Source organism: Arachis ipaensis, chromosome B10, assembly GCF_000816755.2.
Source record: "Arachis ipaensis cultivar K30076 chromosome B10, Araip1.1, whole genome shotgun sequence".
NCBI classification, from domain to species: domain Eukaryota; kingdom Viridiplantae; phylum Streptophyta; class Magnoliopsida; order Fabales; family Fabaceae; genus Arachis; species Arachis ipaensis.
The window spans coordinates 23,928,103-23,948,014 of record NC_029794.2 but is presented as its reverse complement, the minus strand read 5'-3'; the positions used below and the strand labels follow the sequence as shown (position 1 = coordinate 23,948,014).

The window sequence follows — 19,912 nt, the reverse complement described above, 5'->3', positions numbered from 1 at the left end:
CGTTGTTGCCATTATTTCGATTGTTTATTTGGTTTCCCAGAGCTTCGGCTGTCGCCTGCATAGCCGCAGCCATGTTTCCCAGGGCAGCCATAAAGTCTACAGGGTTAGGATTATTCCCTGTCGCTTCAGGCATAGCATTTCCTATTCTGCCTCTACCTCGCCTGCGTCCGCGTCCGCGAGTCGACATCTGGTCCCTATATACACCAAACAAGTGATATCAAGTTGATCAGTCTCAATATCGCAAGTCTAGTGCCTCAGGTCCCAAATGCATGATCATGAATGTTTATATCACATATATCAGTTAGATATCCTAATGGCACATAGACACACACAGAGAATGCACAGAAGCATAGTCAGTCTGTCCTCAAGATCTATAGGAACCAACCGCTCTGATACCATAATGTAACACCCTACCACACAGAGTCTTATGCTTAAGTCATAAAGCTGTAGTGACAAGGTATTACGACATCTAAAAGCAAAATATATATAATAATGATAATGAAAAAGAGATAGTATGCAAGGAGCCTTGAAAAATAGGTAAAACAAAATCGCAAAATCAAAAAGCACAATCCTCAGGAAATGTGGTTACTTGCGTGAGAAGAAAACTAAAGCTCAACAACAAATATATACAGATGACACGAGTAGAGAATCAATAATACAAAATAACAAGCTCCTAACTCAGCCTGCGAAGCCAAGGCTGGCCGGAGAACATATAAGTACATATATATACATAATAATAACCCAAAAAAACATGTTCAAAACCCTAGTTCTCCATAAAACCTCTAGGAGGTACATAAACAAAGTATTCTTACATACAAGAGGAAAAACTATACTTATATATATACATCAAAGTAACAAAAGGAGATCCCAAAGTAAACCACTTCGCTGCAGAAACTTCAGACGCCTACCGAGGTGCCGCTCGACCTGCATCTGAAAACAACAACACAGTATGGAATGAGAACCGAAGGTTCTCAGCATGGTAAAGGTGCCACACATATAATATATAAGGTCCTGAGAATGCTAGAGGCAGTCCTAGAACGCCGACTCTCAAATTATAAAGCTTAAAATTAGTAAACAAAAATCATAAAAAGGGTGGTCTTCTAGGGAATTTTAAACCTAGCTTAAAACTTTAACCTTAACTCTAAACCTGTCCACCTTTCCTCCGTACCTCCATCTCCGATGATTCGCATAGACAAAACAAACAGACAAGGCAAGCACAGGTAGAAAACAAAGAGTTCAAGTAACAATTACAACAATTAGCAGAATATAATCAATTAGGCATTCCCAATTAAGGCATAGCAAACAAAGCACATATATGCATATGATGAATGTCTATCCTACTGGCCGTGAGCTCACGTGTTTTGCCAGAACCCGACACATCTGGTAGCTAACACAGACATTGGTCTCTAGGTTGCGCATCTCCAAGAAGATCATAAATAAAGGAGAGTGCCTTTCCACCTTCTCCTGGAGGTTTCACGAAGGAGAGTGCCTTTCCACATCGAAGGAGTGTATCTTTCCACATTGCAACCAGAGAAGAACGTGGGGATACAATACGAAGGAGAGTGTCTTTCCACCTTCCCCACATCTACATCACGACAAGAGAGGGAACTTCCGTACTCAACTTGCCTTATCGACCATTTCGGCCACACACAGTCATTCCCAAATCTCATCATTTATCCTCATTATTTCCTTACATTCATTCTTTATAGCCATAGCAACATGTATTCATTTAGCATTCACATCATTCTCTTATAATTCATCACATTTACCCTTTTCTTCATCCCCAAGTTACCTTAATTCCCTAGTTTTAACTAGCTACTAGGCTTAGTGTTATACTTTATGACTAAAAAAAAGGAAAATAGAGGTTTAGAAGTCTAAAATCTGGTTTAAAACACAAAAATACAGTTTTGTAGGAAACAGGGGCCACGCGTACGCGTGGGCTATGCGTACGCGTGGAAGTGTAAAAAGGTAGCACGCGCGCGCATTCCCTTACCTTACCATGCGTACGTGTAGGTGAGAACATCATGTCACACACACGTATGGGCTACTCGTGCATGTGCAGTTTAAAATTCCATGCCTCGTGTACGTGTGGATGTACGTTTTTCCAAAAAAATAACAGATTACCCAAAAGCTGTTATATCCACCTGCATATTACATAATTCACGCCTAAACTTCCGACGTTCATAATTTTTTCTACAAAATTTCATTTTCACAAAATTTTTACCGTTCAAAAGCTTGCAAAACCATCTTGAGTTGAAACGAATTCCACCTCCAACCAAATTTTGAGGATCCAGTTATGAACCGCCGAAGTTCGGTCGAAAACCAAGTTTTTCAAAGACTTCAAAACCTCATTTTCTTTTAAAAACTAATTCCCACTCAATTCAACATATTCATAAAAATCAATATACTTACCCTCAACAATAGCACAACAATCCTTGCAATCCTATCATTTCCTTAGCTCATTAACATCTCATTTCAACCCAACTTTACAAGTTTTAATCACAACCAGAGCATACTGGTGCGGTGTTTGTAACCCACAAACTAACCGGCAAGTGCACCGGGTCGTACCAAGTAGTACCTCAAGTGAATGAGGGTCGATCCCACGAGGATTGATGGACTAAGCAACAATGGTTGATTAAATTACTTAGTTAGACAAACAGAAAATGGTGTTTGAGAGTTCAAAAGCATTAAACAGTAAATTCAGTGTTCAAAGGCAAGCAAGTAAATAAGTTGGGAATAAAATATGGAGAAGGCAGTTAAGGCTTCAGAGTTATCTATTTTCTGGATTGACTTTTCTTATTAATTTATTTTAATAATGCAAGATTTAATTCATGGCAAACTATATGTGACTAGACCCTAATTCCTTAGACCTTTCTAGTCTCCTCTAACTTTCATCAACCGCCAATTCCTTGGTCAATTAATTCCAATTAGGGGGTGAAGTTTAATTCTAGTTATTATGCCACAAAAATCCTAATTATCCAAATATAAGAGGATTATATGTCACGTATCCCATTAAATCCAGATAATTAGAATTTAGGAGAAATTATTTTCAAGCTGTTGTTCAAGTAAAGAGCTTTTCCAAGTTATACAAGAACACAATTAGAAAGAGGGTCATACTTCCGTTCCACCCAAATTCATAAGATAAAGAACAAAAACAATTCTTAAATTATAAATCAGTACATGAATTAAAATACCAAAAACAATAGAATCAATCCATACAAATAGACAGAGCTCCTAACCTTAATAATGGAGGTTTAGTTGCTCATGGTTCAGAGTAGAAAACTAGGATTGCGGAATGTAAATTGGTATAGAATTGGAAGTCTCCGGGGCCTCTCCCAAAAGAGAGGTTTCTTTTTCCTTTTATATCTAATCCTAATAAATTTAAAATCTAATTATCTAAAACTAAAATAATATCTTTTTCTAAAAAAATAAGATTTGAATTTAAATTCGAATTAATCAAATAATCAGCAAATCTTCAATAGATGGATGGGGACCACTTGTTTTATCCATTCTTCAGCTTCTAATCTGTGTTTTCTGAGCTGGAAACTGGGTCAAAATAGCCCAGAAATCACCCCCAGTATTTTTTCTGCGTTTTCTGCACGTGGCACATGTACTTTTCGCGATGGTCCTTTTCGCGAGTCACGCGGACGCGTCAGTCACGCACACGCGTCGCTGTGCAAATCTTCAAATCATGCGTACGCGTCAGTCACGCGCACGCGTCGCCATGGAAAGCTCCAAATCACGCATACGCGTCAGTCACGCGCATGCGTCGTTTCTCGCTGCCATCGCCTTTGATTCTTGTACTGCAGAAACTCCATCAAATCCAGCCGAATGGTACCTAAAATAAACAAAATTGAAAAAGACTCAAAGTAGCATCCATATTGGCTAAAAGATAATTAATTCTTTATTTAAACTCAACAAATTAGATGAAAATTCACTAGAAAAAGATAGGAAAGATGCTCACGCATCACAACACCAAACTTGAATTGTTGCTTGTCCTTAAGCAACCATAACTAATATAGGCTTAGGATGTGAATTTGTATGAGAATGAGAGTTCGATTAAGCTCATGTCTCTTCTTATAGTGGGGTTTACAACTGCAATCCTGAATAGTTTTGGCATCTCACTCTCCTTTGAATCAAAAGGATGTTAGTGTCTTTCGGAATTAGAATCCGGATAATATTATGAATCCTCTGATCTTTTGTAACTCAATTTAACCCTTGAACACAGCAATTTTTTTTTCTTTGGTGCTTTGCACCTTGAGCCTAGCCGTGACTTTAAATATTTTGTCTCAAGTTTTACTTGACACAGAAACACCACAAGCACTTAACTAGGAAACTCTTTTTGGAGTTTTGATTTTTCTTTCAGCTACTCCCAGACAGTGGTGCTCAAAGCCTTTGGCATACTCTTCTAATTGCAATTGATCTCGACTCTAAATGTTTTGTCTCAAGGATTACTTGACACAAGAACACCACAAGCATATAACTAGGGAAACAACTTTTTGAGCTTTTAATCATGTCTGACCTCTCTAGTCATTGATGCTCAGAGCCTTGGACCTGGCTTTTTTTTTTCAATGCTGTTTCTTTTGCTTCAAGGATTAAACTTTCATTAATTTCAGAGAAATCATAATAATTCTCTAAATTCCCGTTCCTTGTACATCAACATTCTTTGATTCAAATTTAAATATGCAATGTTCATGTCATGCATTCAGAATCACAGAAAGTACCACCACATCTAAGTAAATAAAACTATTCTTCAATATAAACTCACTTTCTCATGCAATATATCACTTTTGTATTTTTTTATTTGAATTCAAGCTCAGTGAGTAATACATGAGAAATCTTTTCGGAATTAAAGCAATTAAGAGAAAACTAAACTAGACCTAGGATTCTAACTAATAAAGGATCATGCAACAAACAAAGCAAAATAGCAGAAAACCGGAACATAATATAGTAAAAGCGAGAAGGAATATAGAATGAAAGGAACTCAACCATCTTAGTTATCCTAGCGGTCGTTTTATTCTTCAGGTTGTGCTTCTCCTGTGAAAATGATTCGCCTCCCTTTGGTGCCATAAGAATAAATAGAAAACTTCTAAGCGAAGCGTCAACACCAAACTTAAAAGTTTGCTTGTCTTCAAGCAAAGAAGAATTGAAAATAGAAAGAAATAGTAAGACGAAAGAAGAATAAAAAGGATAAAAGGACAAGAGAGAATTAGGATTTGGGAGAGAGAGAAAGAAAATTAAAACAGAGCGGCGAACTAGTATAGTTGTGCAGTGCAGGCAACGCATACGCGTGCAGGACGCGTACGCGTCCTGGGTTGCGGAATTTTCTTAATGATGCGTAAGCGTCAGGCACGCGTATGCATGCCCATGATTTGTGCGAATCGCGCGAAGCCAGCTGCACGCACGCACACGCGTGGATGGCCATTTGTGCAGATGACGCGTACGCGTCCGCGTGACCAAATTTGTGCCTCTAGCACATTTCCAGCCTCAAGCCAGCACAACTCTCTGCCCAAACACTTATTGACGCCGATTTTCAAGGTCACGCGTACGTGTCAATGACGCGTACGCGTGGAGTGCCAAAATGACGAATGACACGCACGCGTGGGGTACGCGTACGCGTGGGCTTGTTTGTGCGAAAGGCATCATTCCTGCGCCACTCCCGCGCAACTCTCTGTTCATTTTTATTTTTCACGCACACCTATCTGACACGTACGAGTCAGCGACGCTTGCGCGTCATGTGCTCTTCTTTTTTTTTGTGCTTGAAGTGTTTAGTTCCTGTTAAAAATAGCTGCATGATCTGAAAAACAGTAAAAATTTAGTGAAAATCAAACAAGGAAGAAAACTACTACTACGAAAAGTAACTAAGGATACGAAATTATCGGGCTATCTCCCGACAAGCGCCTCTTTAACGTCACTAGCTTGACACTTGATTATTGAAGTTTCTTCCTCTTCTTCCAGTTGGTTAAAAGAAATGTCTCCAAGGGGGGATATGTGATGATTAGTGCCCCCTGATATAAATTCCTCCTAATAAGCTTTCTTTTATTGTGATTAGCTTGATTCACCTTGCTTGTTGGGGTAGAGGTTAGATTGTTTCTTGCTAACCTTTTCTTTTTCATGGATATTTTCTTCTATTTCTTGGTCACAATCCCCTTTTCAGTGCTTTCCTTGGTTGCCTTCACTTCTTTGATTTCAGAATGTGGGCGTTGTGTGATGGTTAGAGTGTACCCTTCATCAAGAACTTCTTGAATTGGTGGTTCAATAAACTCACCCTCCATGCCACTTTCTGCTTCATTGGGGTGTAGATTCCCATAATTATTTTCATCCCTTGCAACCTCCTTTGTTTGTGCATCTTTCTTCTTTGTTGGTGCATCAACTTCCTTTATTTTTGCATCTTTCCCTTCTTCCATGTGTGAGAGTGGAAAGTTCTCTAATTCACTGGAGTATAAACTCCTTTGATTGATTTTCTCACTTTATTCTATAGGATCTTGCATTATATCTCTTGGGAAGGAATTTGCTTGCTCCTCTTCCTGTGACTTGATAATCGACTGCACATGTTTCTCTACATTTTTGACACTTGTCTTTATATCATGTATGCATTCTTTCATGAGAAGCTCAAGATCTGATGGTATTTGAAATGAATAAGGAGATGGTGGCTCTTGATATGAATAAGAAGGAGGTGATGGTTCTTGATAAGAGTAAAAAGATAATGGTTCTTGGTATGGATAGGGAGATAGTGGCTCTTGATATGGGTAGAAAGATGATGGTTCTTGATATGGATAGAGAGGTGGTAGTTCTTGGTATGAATATGGAGATGGTGGTTCTTGATAGTTGGAACATGGAGCACTGAAATTTCTTTGGTTTTGACTTTGCCAACCAAAATTTGGGTAGTTCCCCCATCCACAATAATATGAATCACTACTCGGGTGTGAGTAGTAACCCATATGATCTCTCTCCATTATTTTTCCTTAGCACAAAACACCAAACAGAATTAAACGCACCATGTGGCAAACAAGAAAGCAAAGAAGAAAGAACAGAATTCTAAAAATTAAAATAAGAAAAATTAAAATAAAACTAACTAGGAAACACCAAACTTAATTACAGAAATTAAGGAAAATATTAGTGCTATTTATTTATTTAATTTTTTTTCGAAAATTTTTGAATAAAATTTAAATAAAAAATTAAAGCTAAAACGCCTAATCTAAGCAATCAAACAACTGATAGTTGTTAATCACAGTCAATCCCCGGCAACGGCGCCAAAAACTTGGTGCGGTGTTTGTAACCCACAAACTAACCGACAAGTGCACCGGGTCGTACCAAGTAGTACCTCAAGTGAATGAGGGTCGATCCCACGAGGATTGATGGACTAAGCAACAATGGTTGATTAAATTACTTAGTTAGACAAACAAAAAATGGTGTTTGAGAGTTCAAAAGCATTAAACAGTAAATTCAGAGTTCAAAGGCAGGCAAGTAAATAAGTTGGGAATAAAATATGGAGAAGGCAGTTAAGGTTTCAGAGTTATCTATTTTCCGGATTGACTTTTCTTATTAATTTATTTTAATCATGTAAGATTTAATTCATGGCAAACTATATGTGACTAGACCCTAATTCCTTAGACCTTTCTAGTCTCCTCTAACTTTCATCAACCACCAATTCCTTGGTCAATTAATTCCAATTAGGGAGTGAAGTTTAATTCTAGTTATTATGCCACAAAAATCCTAATTATCCAAATATAAGAGGATTATATGTCACGTATCCCATTAAATCCAGATAATTAGAATTTAGGAAAAATTATTTTCAAGTTGTTGTTCAAGTAAAGAGCTTTTCCAAGTTATACAAGAACTCAATTAGAAAGAGGGTCATACTTCCGTTCCACCCAAATTCATAAGATAAAGAACGAAAACAATTCTTAAATTATAAATCAGTACATGAATTAAAATACCAAAAACAATAGAATCAATCCATACAAATAGACAGAGCTCCTAACCTTAATAATGGAGGTTTAGTTGCTCATGGTTCAGAGTAGAAAACTAGGATTACGAAATGTAAATTGGTATAGAATTGGAAGTCTCCGGGGCCTCTCCCAAAAGAGAGGTTTCTTCTCCCTTTTATATCTAATCCTAATAAATTTAAAATCTAATTATCTAAAACTAAAATAATATATTTTCCTAAAAAAATAATATTTGAATTTAAATTCAAATTAATCAAATAATCAGCAAATCTTCAATGGATGGATGGGGACCACTTGTTTTGTCTATTCTTTAGCTTCTAATCTGTGTTTTCTGGGCTGGAAACTGGGTCAAAACAGCCCAGAAATTGTCTCCAGCATTTTTTCTGCGTTTTCTGCACGTGGCGCATGTCATGTGTACACGTCAGTCACGCGTACGCGTCGATGGTCTTTTTCGCGAGTCACGGGGACGCGTCGGTCACGCACACGCGTCACTGTGCAAATCTTCAAATCACGCGTACGCGTCAGTCACGCGCACGCGTCGTTCCTCGCTGCCATCGCTTTTGATTCTTGTACTGCAGAAACTCCATCAAATCCAGCCGAATGCTACCTAAAATAAACAAAATTGAAAAAGACTCAAAGTAGCATCCATATTGGCTAAAAGATAATTAATTCTTTATTTAAACTCAACAAATTAGATGCAAATTCATTAGGAAAAGATAGGAAAGATACTCACGCATCACATACCAATACTCAACCCCACACCTTCCATACCTTTTACAACATATCACACCTAACATTCTCAATCATTCAATAACTTCTTACATATTCCCATACATCTCCACAATTCCAAATTCAAGATAATAACAATTATACTCATGTTCATACATGGATCCCTTGTCACACATATCAACATGTACATTAACCCTTTTATTCAACAATTACCCACAATAAGTGCTTCACACCACTATCATGAATGGCTCAACTCTTACATCAAGAATTTGCTAATTAATACCAAATATGCTAAGACAACCTCCATCAAACTCAATTAAATTCATTATCAAGTACCAACACCACACTTGCAACATAACCATCAATCACCACACATGCTCAATATCATTTAATAAATCTATCAAGGTTGCTAAACATTAACCTACATGCACATTTCAACTTATCTTATAGTTCTCTAGCCTAAATTTTCACAGGGCATTACATATTAAATACGCGAAATCTAAACCATACCTTGACCGATTTTCACGTGTTGTCCAAGGCGAAACACCAATCAACACAGCCCCTCAAGCCCTAAAATCATCAAAGCTCAAGTACCCAACCTCCACAAAGTTCCAATGCTCACAATTCAAGCTCCAACATATATACTTATACACCTAATTTCACATATATCACTATACATACTCAAAATTCACAATTTAACATATTAGAACCGAAATTGGCTAGGGTTGATGAACCTCACCTTGTATGTGCCTCAATCAAACCAAAGCCCACCAATTTCTCAAGTGAATTTGATCCTATAACATCAATTTAACCAAAATCTTACCACACCAAAACCCTAACATTTCAGAATTGAAGAAGAGAGAATAGGAGCTGAGATTATGATTTCCTCACCTTGAAAGGTACTTTGTAGAGCTCGTCACTGCGGACGCGTGACCGCAAACGGTGCGGCGATCAGAGCTCCGAATCAAAAGTTATTGGAATTTAGTCAAAGGCAAGGGTTTTTGGTGAAACAAGGAGTTCTTTCCCCTTTGCTGAAATGCTTTAGCATGAATGAAGTTGAAGGGAGAAGGGGCTGTCTTCCTTTAAGGTTTAATGAGCTGAATTGGGCCTTGGGCCCATTTTGGGCCCAATTCAACTGGTGCTGCCCGTTCGGCCCAATCTTGGGCCAAATTCTTTGAAATTGGTGACAAAATTCTCGTTTTGAAGATTTCTATCCTATTTTAATATTAAATTTATATTTTTAATTTTTCTTATTAAAATTTAATTTTTCTATTAATTATTTGCTAAATTTTGCAGGGTTTACAGTACACCCTCATCTGGGAAATTATTAAACCCTGAAAAAGAAAAAAAAAGTAAATAAATAGAACCAACAATAGTGAATCAAACTTCTCTGATGTACAGAATAATTTGAATAATTTACAAGAAAATAACTTACAACAAATTTGTTCAGTTGCTTTCTAGAATCAGGTATATTTTCTGGTAGCTTATTGATAGGGTCAAGGACATAGAATTTTTTTTTTGTTTACATCAGCAATCCACAACCACCAATGCCCTCCATTGCAAATTGGGACAAATAGCTAAAGTTTCAAAAAATTATAGAATATTTCAGTCGAAACAATAGCAAACAAGAGAATTATCAAAGAATTTTTAGAAATTACAACTTACAAATGGATGCGATGCAAGTTTTCTTTTGTCAAGAAACTGGCGGTGGTGGGCATACTGCTCAATATCAAACCTGTAGGCCTTGTTTGTCCTCTTATCAGTGTACTCCACGCCATGTGTTCCCAACATAAAATTCTGCAAAATGAACATCAATTAAATCACATTTCCACCGAACCGAACATAATTCATATACTGAATAAAACGTGAAAAATATTCAATCATCAAGTGAAAAGTTTTCTTAATGCAAAAGAACTCAACTGAGCACATAAGTATCAGGTGAACCAATATTAACATTCTGACCGAACCAAAAAAGAATCAGCAGTGAATAAGAAATTTAGCTGACCACAAAGAGAGTCCAAAGACAAAAACACATTGAATTCATTTCTGGTTTTAACTGAACCATAATTAAACCATGTATAAGCAGTAAACATTATCGGTATTTATATAAGCAGTAAAACTTACACATCAACAGGTGCTTCTTGTTCGGATTGCTGCGCTGTTGGTTTTTCGCAGGACTGCTGTTGTTGTTCCAAAGGTCTGCTGCATTAAACAGTAAACATTTCTATAATTATTCCAAACTATTATCATATTTAACAATGATATTTAACACAAATGACCTTAATAATTATAGTGAACTGAAATCCAAACTTATAGTGAACCAAAATCTAAACTTACAGTGAACCGAAATTATATTAAACAAAAGTGATATTAAAGAATTTAATCCTTACACATTAACAGGTGCTTCTTGTTCTGATTGCTGTTGCATTGGTGGTTCTTGGGCTTGTTGCTGTTGTTCTTTGGTAGAGCTGTTGCATTAAATAGAAAACAGTTCAATAATAACCATTAAAATTAATAAAAAGAATTTTTATGTAAAACTTACTCTTCATTAGAAACTTTATACACATAGTCATCTTTGAATAAGTCTTCAATTACAGAAATTGTAAGAGATACTGTAACACCCTGCTTTTCATCTTCTTGAGGGCATGTGTAATAAACAGAAGAGAGTCCAAAGACAAGAACACATTGAATTCATCTCTGGTTTCAACTGAATCATAATTAAACCATGTATAAGCAGTAAACATTGAACAAGATTCATGTGGTGAATAAATATTTATTAACTTACTCATTATTAGAAGTTTGTTGTATTTCTTTTATGGAGGGACATAGATGAAGTCATCCTTCATCAACTCTTTCTGAACTGAACTTGGAAGAGACAATGCAAGAGGATGTCTAAGGAATGTAAACAAGGATAAAGTTAATGTTAAATAATTAGAATTTGTTTTGAAAAATAAGAATTTGCACATTGAAAAACTCACACTTCCAAAGGTTGAGAACAAGTTTGTTGTTGAAACTCAACGATTTGTATCTCAGAATCAGGTGTAGCTCTAGTGACATTTAAACACAAATTCCTTGTAATTAATTAAACAAAAATTATTAACTAAATCTAAAAGAGTAACATAAATATTTTTAACTTACATTGGTGGAGTTTTAAGAGTCTTTCTTGGGAAGATTTTTTTTTTTTCTAAAATATTTGACCGTGCTTTCCGAGGTATTTTTCCTAAAAAAAAGATAACAAATTAAAATTAGAAACCAAGATTAAAAGCAGAGGTCTAGAAACATATTAAATTCATTTTTTGGGCAACCACCGAACCAAAAATACAATATGCGATGAACCAATTTACCTGGTATTGCTCGTGGTATTTACAGAAGGTATAGAGCTTCCTTGAGTCTGTAAGAGTTGCTCACTATCCAAATTTACAGTCGGCACTCTAAGCAAGATAAATAAATATTAGTAATTCAATCTAGAGGAATTACAAATGGTTGTAGCAAAAGTAAGCAAAGAAAGAAAAAGAACTCGCAAATAATAAACTGAATCTTACGTCTGAGAGAATTCATTTTGTGCCTTTGGAGAGTCAAACTGATCTGGAGCAATGTTTGCTGACTGAGCTCCATCATTTCTTTTCTTTGATCTTTTTTCTCTTATCATTTCCAATGCTCGTTTTCTTTTTTTCTGAAGCATTGTCTTTTGCTTGTTCAGTTTTGAAAGTTCACAAAATAAGTATCAAGGAATCTAGAACGTAAGTATCAATAAAAGAAAATATGATTCGAGAAACTTACTCCTTGTCAGGTTAGGTTGGTGTTTTTGCCATCCTTTCTAGTTGTTTTCTTTTTATTACGGGTCTTTTCTCAATTTTATTTTCTCTGTAAAATAGATAAACACATTGAATTTATACCGGAGACAAGACACTAACAATGAAGTCAACCAAACTCACAGACACCACCGAATCGAAATAAATTAAAGTGCTAAACCGAAACTTAGAAGCCCACCGAACCAAAAATAAATATATATGCAATCAACAAAACGTCTCACAGAAATTATGCAATACTTACTCGCTTTCAGATTTGCTTGTGCTCTCTGAATCTATAGGCACAGGCTTTGTTTTTTTTGGTTTGTTTTTTAACCACCTTCAGTGGTTGTTTTCTTTTCTTTGTTGTGGTTTTTATATTTCTTCTTCTCTGCAATACATAAGAATAAGCGCATAAAAAAAAATTTAAACAAATACAAATTAAATAAAATTAATATGAAAATTAAACTTACTGGCTTTCGGATTTAGATTTGGAAAGTCTTTCCTCTTCCGAAGAAGAATTCGTCTCAACAATTTTCTTTTTTATTTTCTTTCCTTTTTCTTTTTTGTCCAAGTTACTTGTTTTTGTTTTTCGTTTCTTTTTTTTCCTTTCTGTATAGAAGTCCCTAAAATAAAAATAAGGTCTCAATTATTTAATTATCAAAATAACAAATTAACAATCCGGTGAACCGAATGAAGAAATCCTATCGAACCGAAAACATTCATATGGTGAATAGTACATGACAACTATTTATTCATCAAGAAAAATGTTTCTTAATGCAGAAACATTCAAATGAAGAAACTAACAATTGCAAGTAGGACAAATAAATTAATTATAACCTAAAACAGAAGTTTCTTTAGTTAGTAGAGTATTTTAAAAGCATTTCAAAGCAAATTTTTTGGAGAACTTTAGTAGAGTATTTACCAATGGTTGTGTTGCTTCGGATGAAATCCGCTCAATGATCATTTCCCTTGTCCAATGGGCCACCCATGATGCAGGGGGAGCATCAGGTGCAAACGGACGGGGGAACTTGGTTTCGTGAAAGTATATCAATATTAATACAAAAATACAGCCATCAACAGACTGTTTCTTCCCCTTTCTCTTGTTTTCAACTCCTTTCATTAAGAAGTTGAGAACATGCTTTGCCCAATCCCATTATCGAATGTTGTCCACATGAAAGATCGGTGGCTTGTGGATTGGGGAGGCCACACTTACCGTTGTGGGGAGCAAGAAGCACTTTTGTATGAAGACAACAAAAGTCCTCTTGAATTTTTTCTGGTTCTCCTCCCCTTCTACACTCATATCCAGCACATTCTTTGTCAAAGTCACTAAGAAAATATTTTTGATGCTGTCAAATATTTTCTTGTCTGCTAGATTCAGGTTGTTGTAATCAACCTTTTCAGGAAAAGATTTCCTACAATATTTTAATAGCAAAAATCAGACAAAAATAGTCAGTTTAATTTTTCGGACAACAATGAACTGAAAATAAGCAGTAAGTGGAAAATGTATTACCTCCGTTGTTTATGCCGAGGGCAACTACTACTTTCCAAGGAGTTATGTATATTCTCTCCTGGAGAGTTTTCAGGAATCCTCTCTCTTCATCAAACTGATCAAGCAATTCTTTTAACAGTATATTAGAGACGTTCATTTCTGGGACATTTGTCAGGGCACCAAATCCCATTTCTTCCACAATATCTTTCTTTTCTTGACTCATTTCCCTGTACACTATTGCTATTTCCTTTGTTTGGCATCTGCAATAGTGAGTTTTTTGCAAGTTTTGAAGTAGAATGTGAGGATATATTTATAATACAAAATAAATATTATTCGAATGGAAGCGGATAAATATATTTAATCTGCTTACGTTATAATGTGCCTTCTCCTTCATTGTTGCCATTTTCTTGTTGTGTTTTGTTGTAATGAAAAATTTTGGTCAATATTTCATTCAATATATCAACAAGTACAAGCATGTATATTTTAATCAAGTCAATTAAAATGCCACAACCTATCGAACCGAAAATCGTTCACTCACAGAACCAAAATTACAAAGGCTACCGAACCGAGTGGTTAATAAATGATGATCAATTTTCAATCAACAAGAATACTATTACTCCATTCAAAAGAAGTACTGAAGATAGTAATAATTGTTTTCAAAGCTCTAGTTAAACTATCCACAAAAATAAGAACAACCACGTATATCTTAATAAAATCAACATCTTCCAAAAGAAAATTTTTTCAAATTTCATGAATCTTTGAAAATGACATTTGCAAATTGGCTTCTTTAAAAACTCTTACTGAAACTTATTATCTTTCTTTAAGTATCAAGGTCAACTACCATTGGTGCTGAAATCTATCCAATATAATGAGACAATTTGACAGTAGTATGTCTTATCAAAGTGAAAGAGTTATCTCTAATGTGAATTGTCCTAAAAAAAACTCATTCAATACATCAACAACCACAAGCATGTATATCTTAAACAAGTCAATTAAAATGCCACAACCTACTAAATCGAAAATCGTTCACTCACAAAACTAAAATCACAAAGGTCACCGAACCGAAAAACGTTCATGTGGTTAATAAATTATTATCAACTTTCAATCAACAAGAATAGTATTCTTCAATAAAAAAGAAGTACTGAAGATAGTAACAATCATTTTCAAATCTCTAGTTAAACTATTCACACAAATAAGAACAACCACATATATCTTAATCAAATATAATGAGACAATTTTACAGTAGTATGGCTTATCAAAGTAAAAGAGTTGTCTCTAATGTCAATTGTCCTAAACAAAACTCATTCAATACATCAACAACCACAAGCATGTATATCTTAATCAAGTTAATTAAAATGCCACAACCCACCGAACCAAAAATCCTTCATGCACAGAGCCAAAATCACAAAGGTGACCGAACCGAAAAACGTTCACGTGGTTAATAAATCATTATCAACTTTCAATCAACAAGAATAGTGTTCTTCAATGAAAAAGAAGTACTGAAGATAGTAACAGAGCTCTAGTTAAACTATCCACACCAATAAGAATAAGCATGTATATCTTAAAGCCCTATTTATACTGTAAAAATCATTCACAATAGTTCAATCTACTAAACGAAGTAAATCAAACTAGTAAAACTAAAATGAAACTAGGCGAAACGCGACATTGCAAGATTTTAAATGAGCAGTAATTTTTTCATACCTTTTGTAGTCTTTGTTGCTGTTTTCATTTGTTTCTGGTTGTTGCTTGCGAAATCTTCTTCCAATTCCTTTGCAGTAGTGGTTTCCGCAAAGAATGTGATTGAAGTTTGAGTATGTTCAGAGAGATTCGAAGAGAATGAGTGTTTTGGTGTATTGGTTTCGTGTTGAAGATGTAACGTTCTTTCATAATGAAGCGCGAATGGAAAATGAGGGGTTTTTTGTGTCTGGCGCGTGTTTTTCACTCTCCATTTAATGCGCCTGAATCTATTTGGGCTTGGGCCAACTTGGTTATATGGTTATATGGATGTGTAGTAGCCCTGATAAATTAACTCTCTTCTAAAATTATGCAGATCCCCCAAACTCTCAAAGGTTATGTAAAGATTCTAAGTTGCATTTCTATATAAATCGAATTGATTAAATTTGATTTATGTAAATATGTAGTAAATCGGCTTTATGGAATTTGAATTAAATGCAAAGTTTTGTTCACGTGTAAATCGAAGCTAATGCTTCGAATTAGATAACCCCACTAAATTGAAACAAGTAGATTTGATTTTCAATTGCTAGGTAAATCAAATCTATTGAATTCGATTTATGATGATACATAGATTTTTAGGTAAAACAAAGTCATTAGTGTCGATTTAATATGTATAGTACTATATGATTAAATCAAATATAGTTAATTCGATTTGTAGAGTACTGATGAGCGGATAATTTATACGCTTTTTGACATTGTTTTTAGTATGTTTTTAGTGGAATCTAGTTACTTTTAGGGATGTTTTTATTAGTTTTTATGTTAAATTCACATTTCTGGAATTTACTATGATTTTTTGTGTTTTTCTATGATTTCAGGTATTTTCTGGCTGAAATTGAGGGACTTGAGCAAAAATCAGATTCAGAGGTTGAAGAAGGACTGCTGATGCTGTTGGATTCTGACCTCCCTGCACTCAAAGTAGATTTTCTGGAGCTACAGAACTTGAAATGGCGCGCTTCCAATTGCGTTGGAAAGTAGACATCCAGGGCTTTCCAGCAATGTATAATAGTCTATACTTTGCTCAAGTTTAGACGACGCAAACTGGCGTTTAACGCCAGCTCTCTGCCCAATTCTGGCGTCCAGCGCCAGAAACAAGTTGCAAAGTGGAGTTCAACGCCCAAAATGGCACAAAAGCTGGCGTTCAACTCCAGAAAGAGCCTCTGCACGTGTAACCTTCAAGCTCAGCCCAAGTACATACCAAGTGGGCCCCGGAAGTGGATTTATGCATCAATTACTTACTTATGTAAACCCTAGTAGCTAGTTTATTATAAATAGGACCTTTTACTATTGTATTAGACATCCTGGATCGTATTTTGATCCTGTGATCACGTTTTGGGGGCTGGCCATCTCGGCCATGCCTGGACCTTTCACTTATGTAATTTTAACGGTAAAGTTTCTACACTTCATAGATTAAGGTGTAGAGCTCTGCTGTTCCTCAAAGATTAATGCAAAATACTACTGTTTTCTATTCAATTCATCTTATTTCGCTTCCAAGATATTCATTCGCACTTCAACCTGAATGTGATGAACGTGACAATCATCATCATTCCCTATGAACGCGTGCCTGACAACCACTTCCGTTCTACATTAGATTGAATGAGTATCTCTTAGATCTCTTAATCGGAATCTTTGTGGTGTAAGCTAGAATGATGGTGGCATTCAAGAGAATCCGGAAAGTCTAAACTTTGTCTGTGGTATTCCAAGTAGGATTCAATGATTGAATGACTGTGACGAGCTTCAAACTCGTGATTGCTGGGCGTAGTGACAGAACGCAAAAGGATAGTAAATCCTATTCCAGCATGATCGAGAACCGACAGATGAATAGCCGTGCCGTGACAGGGTGCGTTAACCACTTTCACTGAGAGGATAGGATGTAACCATTGACAAGGGTGATACCTTCAGACGATTAGCCGTGCAATTAAATCATAATCAGAGATCAAATGTCTAAACTCTAAATTGTAAGATGAACTCGGCGTCTATGGTTTTTAATAGTTGTGAAATATGGTTGTACACGTTCGATGAAATTATTTCTTAACATAAATGACTATTACTTCTTTTGACTTAAATAATATATTACTTTGACCACATATACAATTTATTTAGAAAAGAAAAAAAATCTAAAATTAATAGTGACTTAAACGTTAAAATCAACATCTTACATTGAAAATTCAACAATCAAATTTATACATTGAAGAGTAAAAAAAAAAAGTCCAAGTATGGTGGGACAATAAATCGCTGTGAAAGTGTGTATTAGTTCCTCCACCTTTAAGCATTATATTTCTATTGGAATAATTGTGAAAAGGAGAATGGCCAGTTAAATTAGGATCAATACAACTCAACAATAATAACTTTTCAATTAAATTTCATAAGCTGGATTTAATTGTTAAATTAACAAATATAAATCATATTGTCATTCTTTAGTTTTTTTTTCTTATAAAATACTTTTATATATTGTAAAACAAAGTATAAAATAAAATGATAAAAGGTAATTTAAAAAAAAAAAAAAAAGAGAATTTGCCTAGCAGTAATTGGCTTAATTTTATAGGGATCAAAATAAAAAAAATTGGTGCAAAAATTCAAATAAAAGAAAAAAAAGTGTAAAGACTCAATTAAAAAAAAATTTAGTGTAAGAACTCAATTAAAAAAAAATATAAAAATCTAATTAAAATTTTACAAAATTATAGAAATCAACAGAGTAATTAAACCAATAAAAAAAAAACTATTTTAAAAAGATAAAAGCACAAGTAAAAAGTTGCGGACTTCATAAGGTTGTTAAAAGCATATGAAAATTCCTTGCCATAATCTTTGGATTTTGTTAATACCACCGATCCTTCTTCCTTGAAAGCCAAAAAAGAAAAAACAATCGCTTTTGGTCTATCAAAATATTCGGATGTCCTTATCAAGTATATTTCAACCAAACATGTAGAGTCAAAAAAGAACACAAAAGTCACTGATGTCATCTTCATAACCTGCAATTAATTAATTAATTAATTAATGATGGAAATTTCTTAAAATAATTAAGTTAATTCCATCACAATTATCTCTATAGTTCTAATTAAGGAGTTAAGTAGAAAACATGGTTTTGTGTTTCAAAAGGACAATATATAGGAAACATGTATATTCAGTGTCCGTTTGAATTTTATTAAAAAATTATTTTAAGTAAGCAATACATTACTTTTTAAAAAAAAATTAATTAATTTTTTATTTTTTAAATTATTTATTTATTTTTAATTGTTTATTTTCAAATTAATTGTTTAGTAAAAATTAATTGTTTATTTTTAAATTTTTTATATTTTTAAACTTAAAATTTCCTTTTCAAAAAAAAATAATAAAAGCTTATTAGAAGTGATTTAAAATTATAGTATGAAATCAGAGTTCATGTTCAAGAAGTCTCTAAGTAGCGTTTGGTGGAGAGACAGAGACGGAAAGACTGAGATTGAGAGACAAAGACTAAGAGATAGAGATTGAAATAAATCTTAGTATTCTGTTTGGTGCAAAGTGGGAGACGAAAATTGAAACAAGAATAAAATTCTAATTTAATTTGTACAAAGGGTAAAATTAGAATTAATTATTTGAAATGAAGGTATTCTAGGTATAAAATGTTATTAAAGTTTTAGTCTCTATCTCTAAAAATTTTAGTCTCATGTATCCCCACTTTTTGAAAGTACTGAAATACTGAAATTTTGGAACAGAGACAGAAATTTTAGTACCAGTCTCTGAACCAACAAACATGATACTGAATCTCAGTCTCTCATTCTCTGTCTCAATACCTCAAAACAAATGCTACCTAAAAGATTACCACACATCTTAACTAGGGCCAAATCTTATTTTAATTTTAAATAATTTTATTTTAATTTATATATTTTCTTTTGAATGTTATAATCTTTATTAATTTATCATTTTCAATGAGAAATTGTTTCAAGAGTGGATGTTGAATAGAATATCCACGATAACAGATTATGATTCAAATTTTTATTATTCACAGTAAGAATAGAGTTGATTTTATACGGGTTATTGTAAGATATGGAGGAATTAAATAGTACAAAATTCTGTCCCTATTCGTCTCATTGTCACCCCTATTTATTTGAAAAATTCGTAAATAATACGCTCATGATTATTTTGAATTTGTATTTAACGTTAATAATTTAATCTTACATTATTCTCATTAAATAAATAATGATTATGTTATACTTACTAATGTTAATAATTAATATTCATTATTT

The 19,912-nt window shown here is 34.4% G+C and overlaps 1 protein-coding gene across 1 annotated transcript in view; it reads right to left on the bottom strand.

Annotated features, from left to right (window-relative positions):
- The window catches only part of LOC110267668, a 23,579-nt gene continuing 10,571 nt past the window's right edge, over window positions 6,905-19,912 (bottom strand). Inside the window, exons 2-3 of the transcript XR_002355532.1 lie at window positions 8,977-8,989; window positions 6,905-6,915 (exon numbers count right to left, since the gene is read on the bottom strand). The gene's annotated coding sequence lies outside the window, so the exon portion shown is untranslated. The remainder of the gene's footprint in view (window positions 6,916-8,976; window positions 8,990-19,912) is intronic.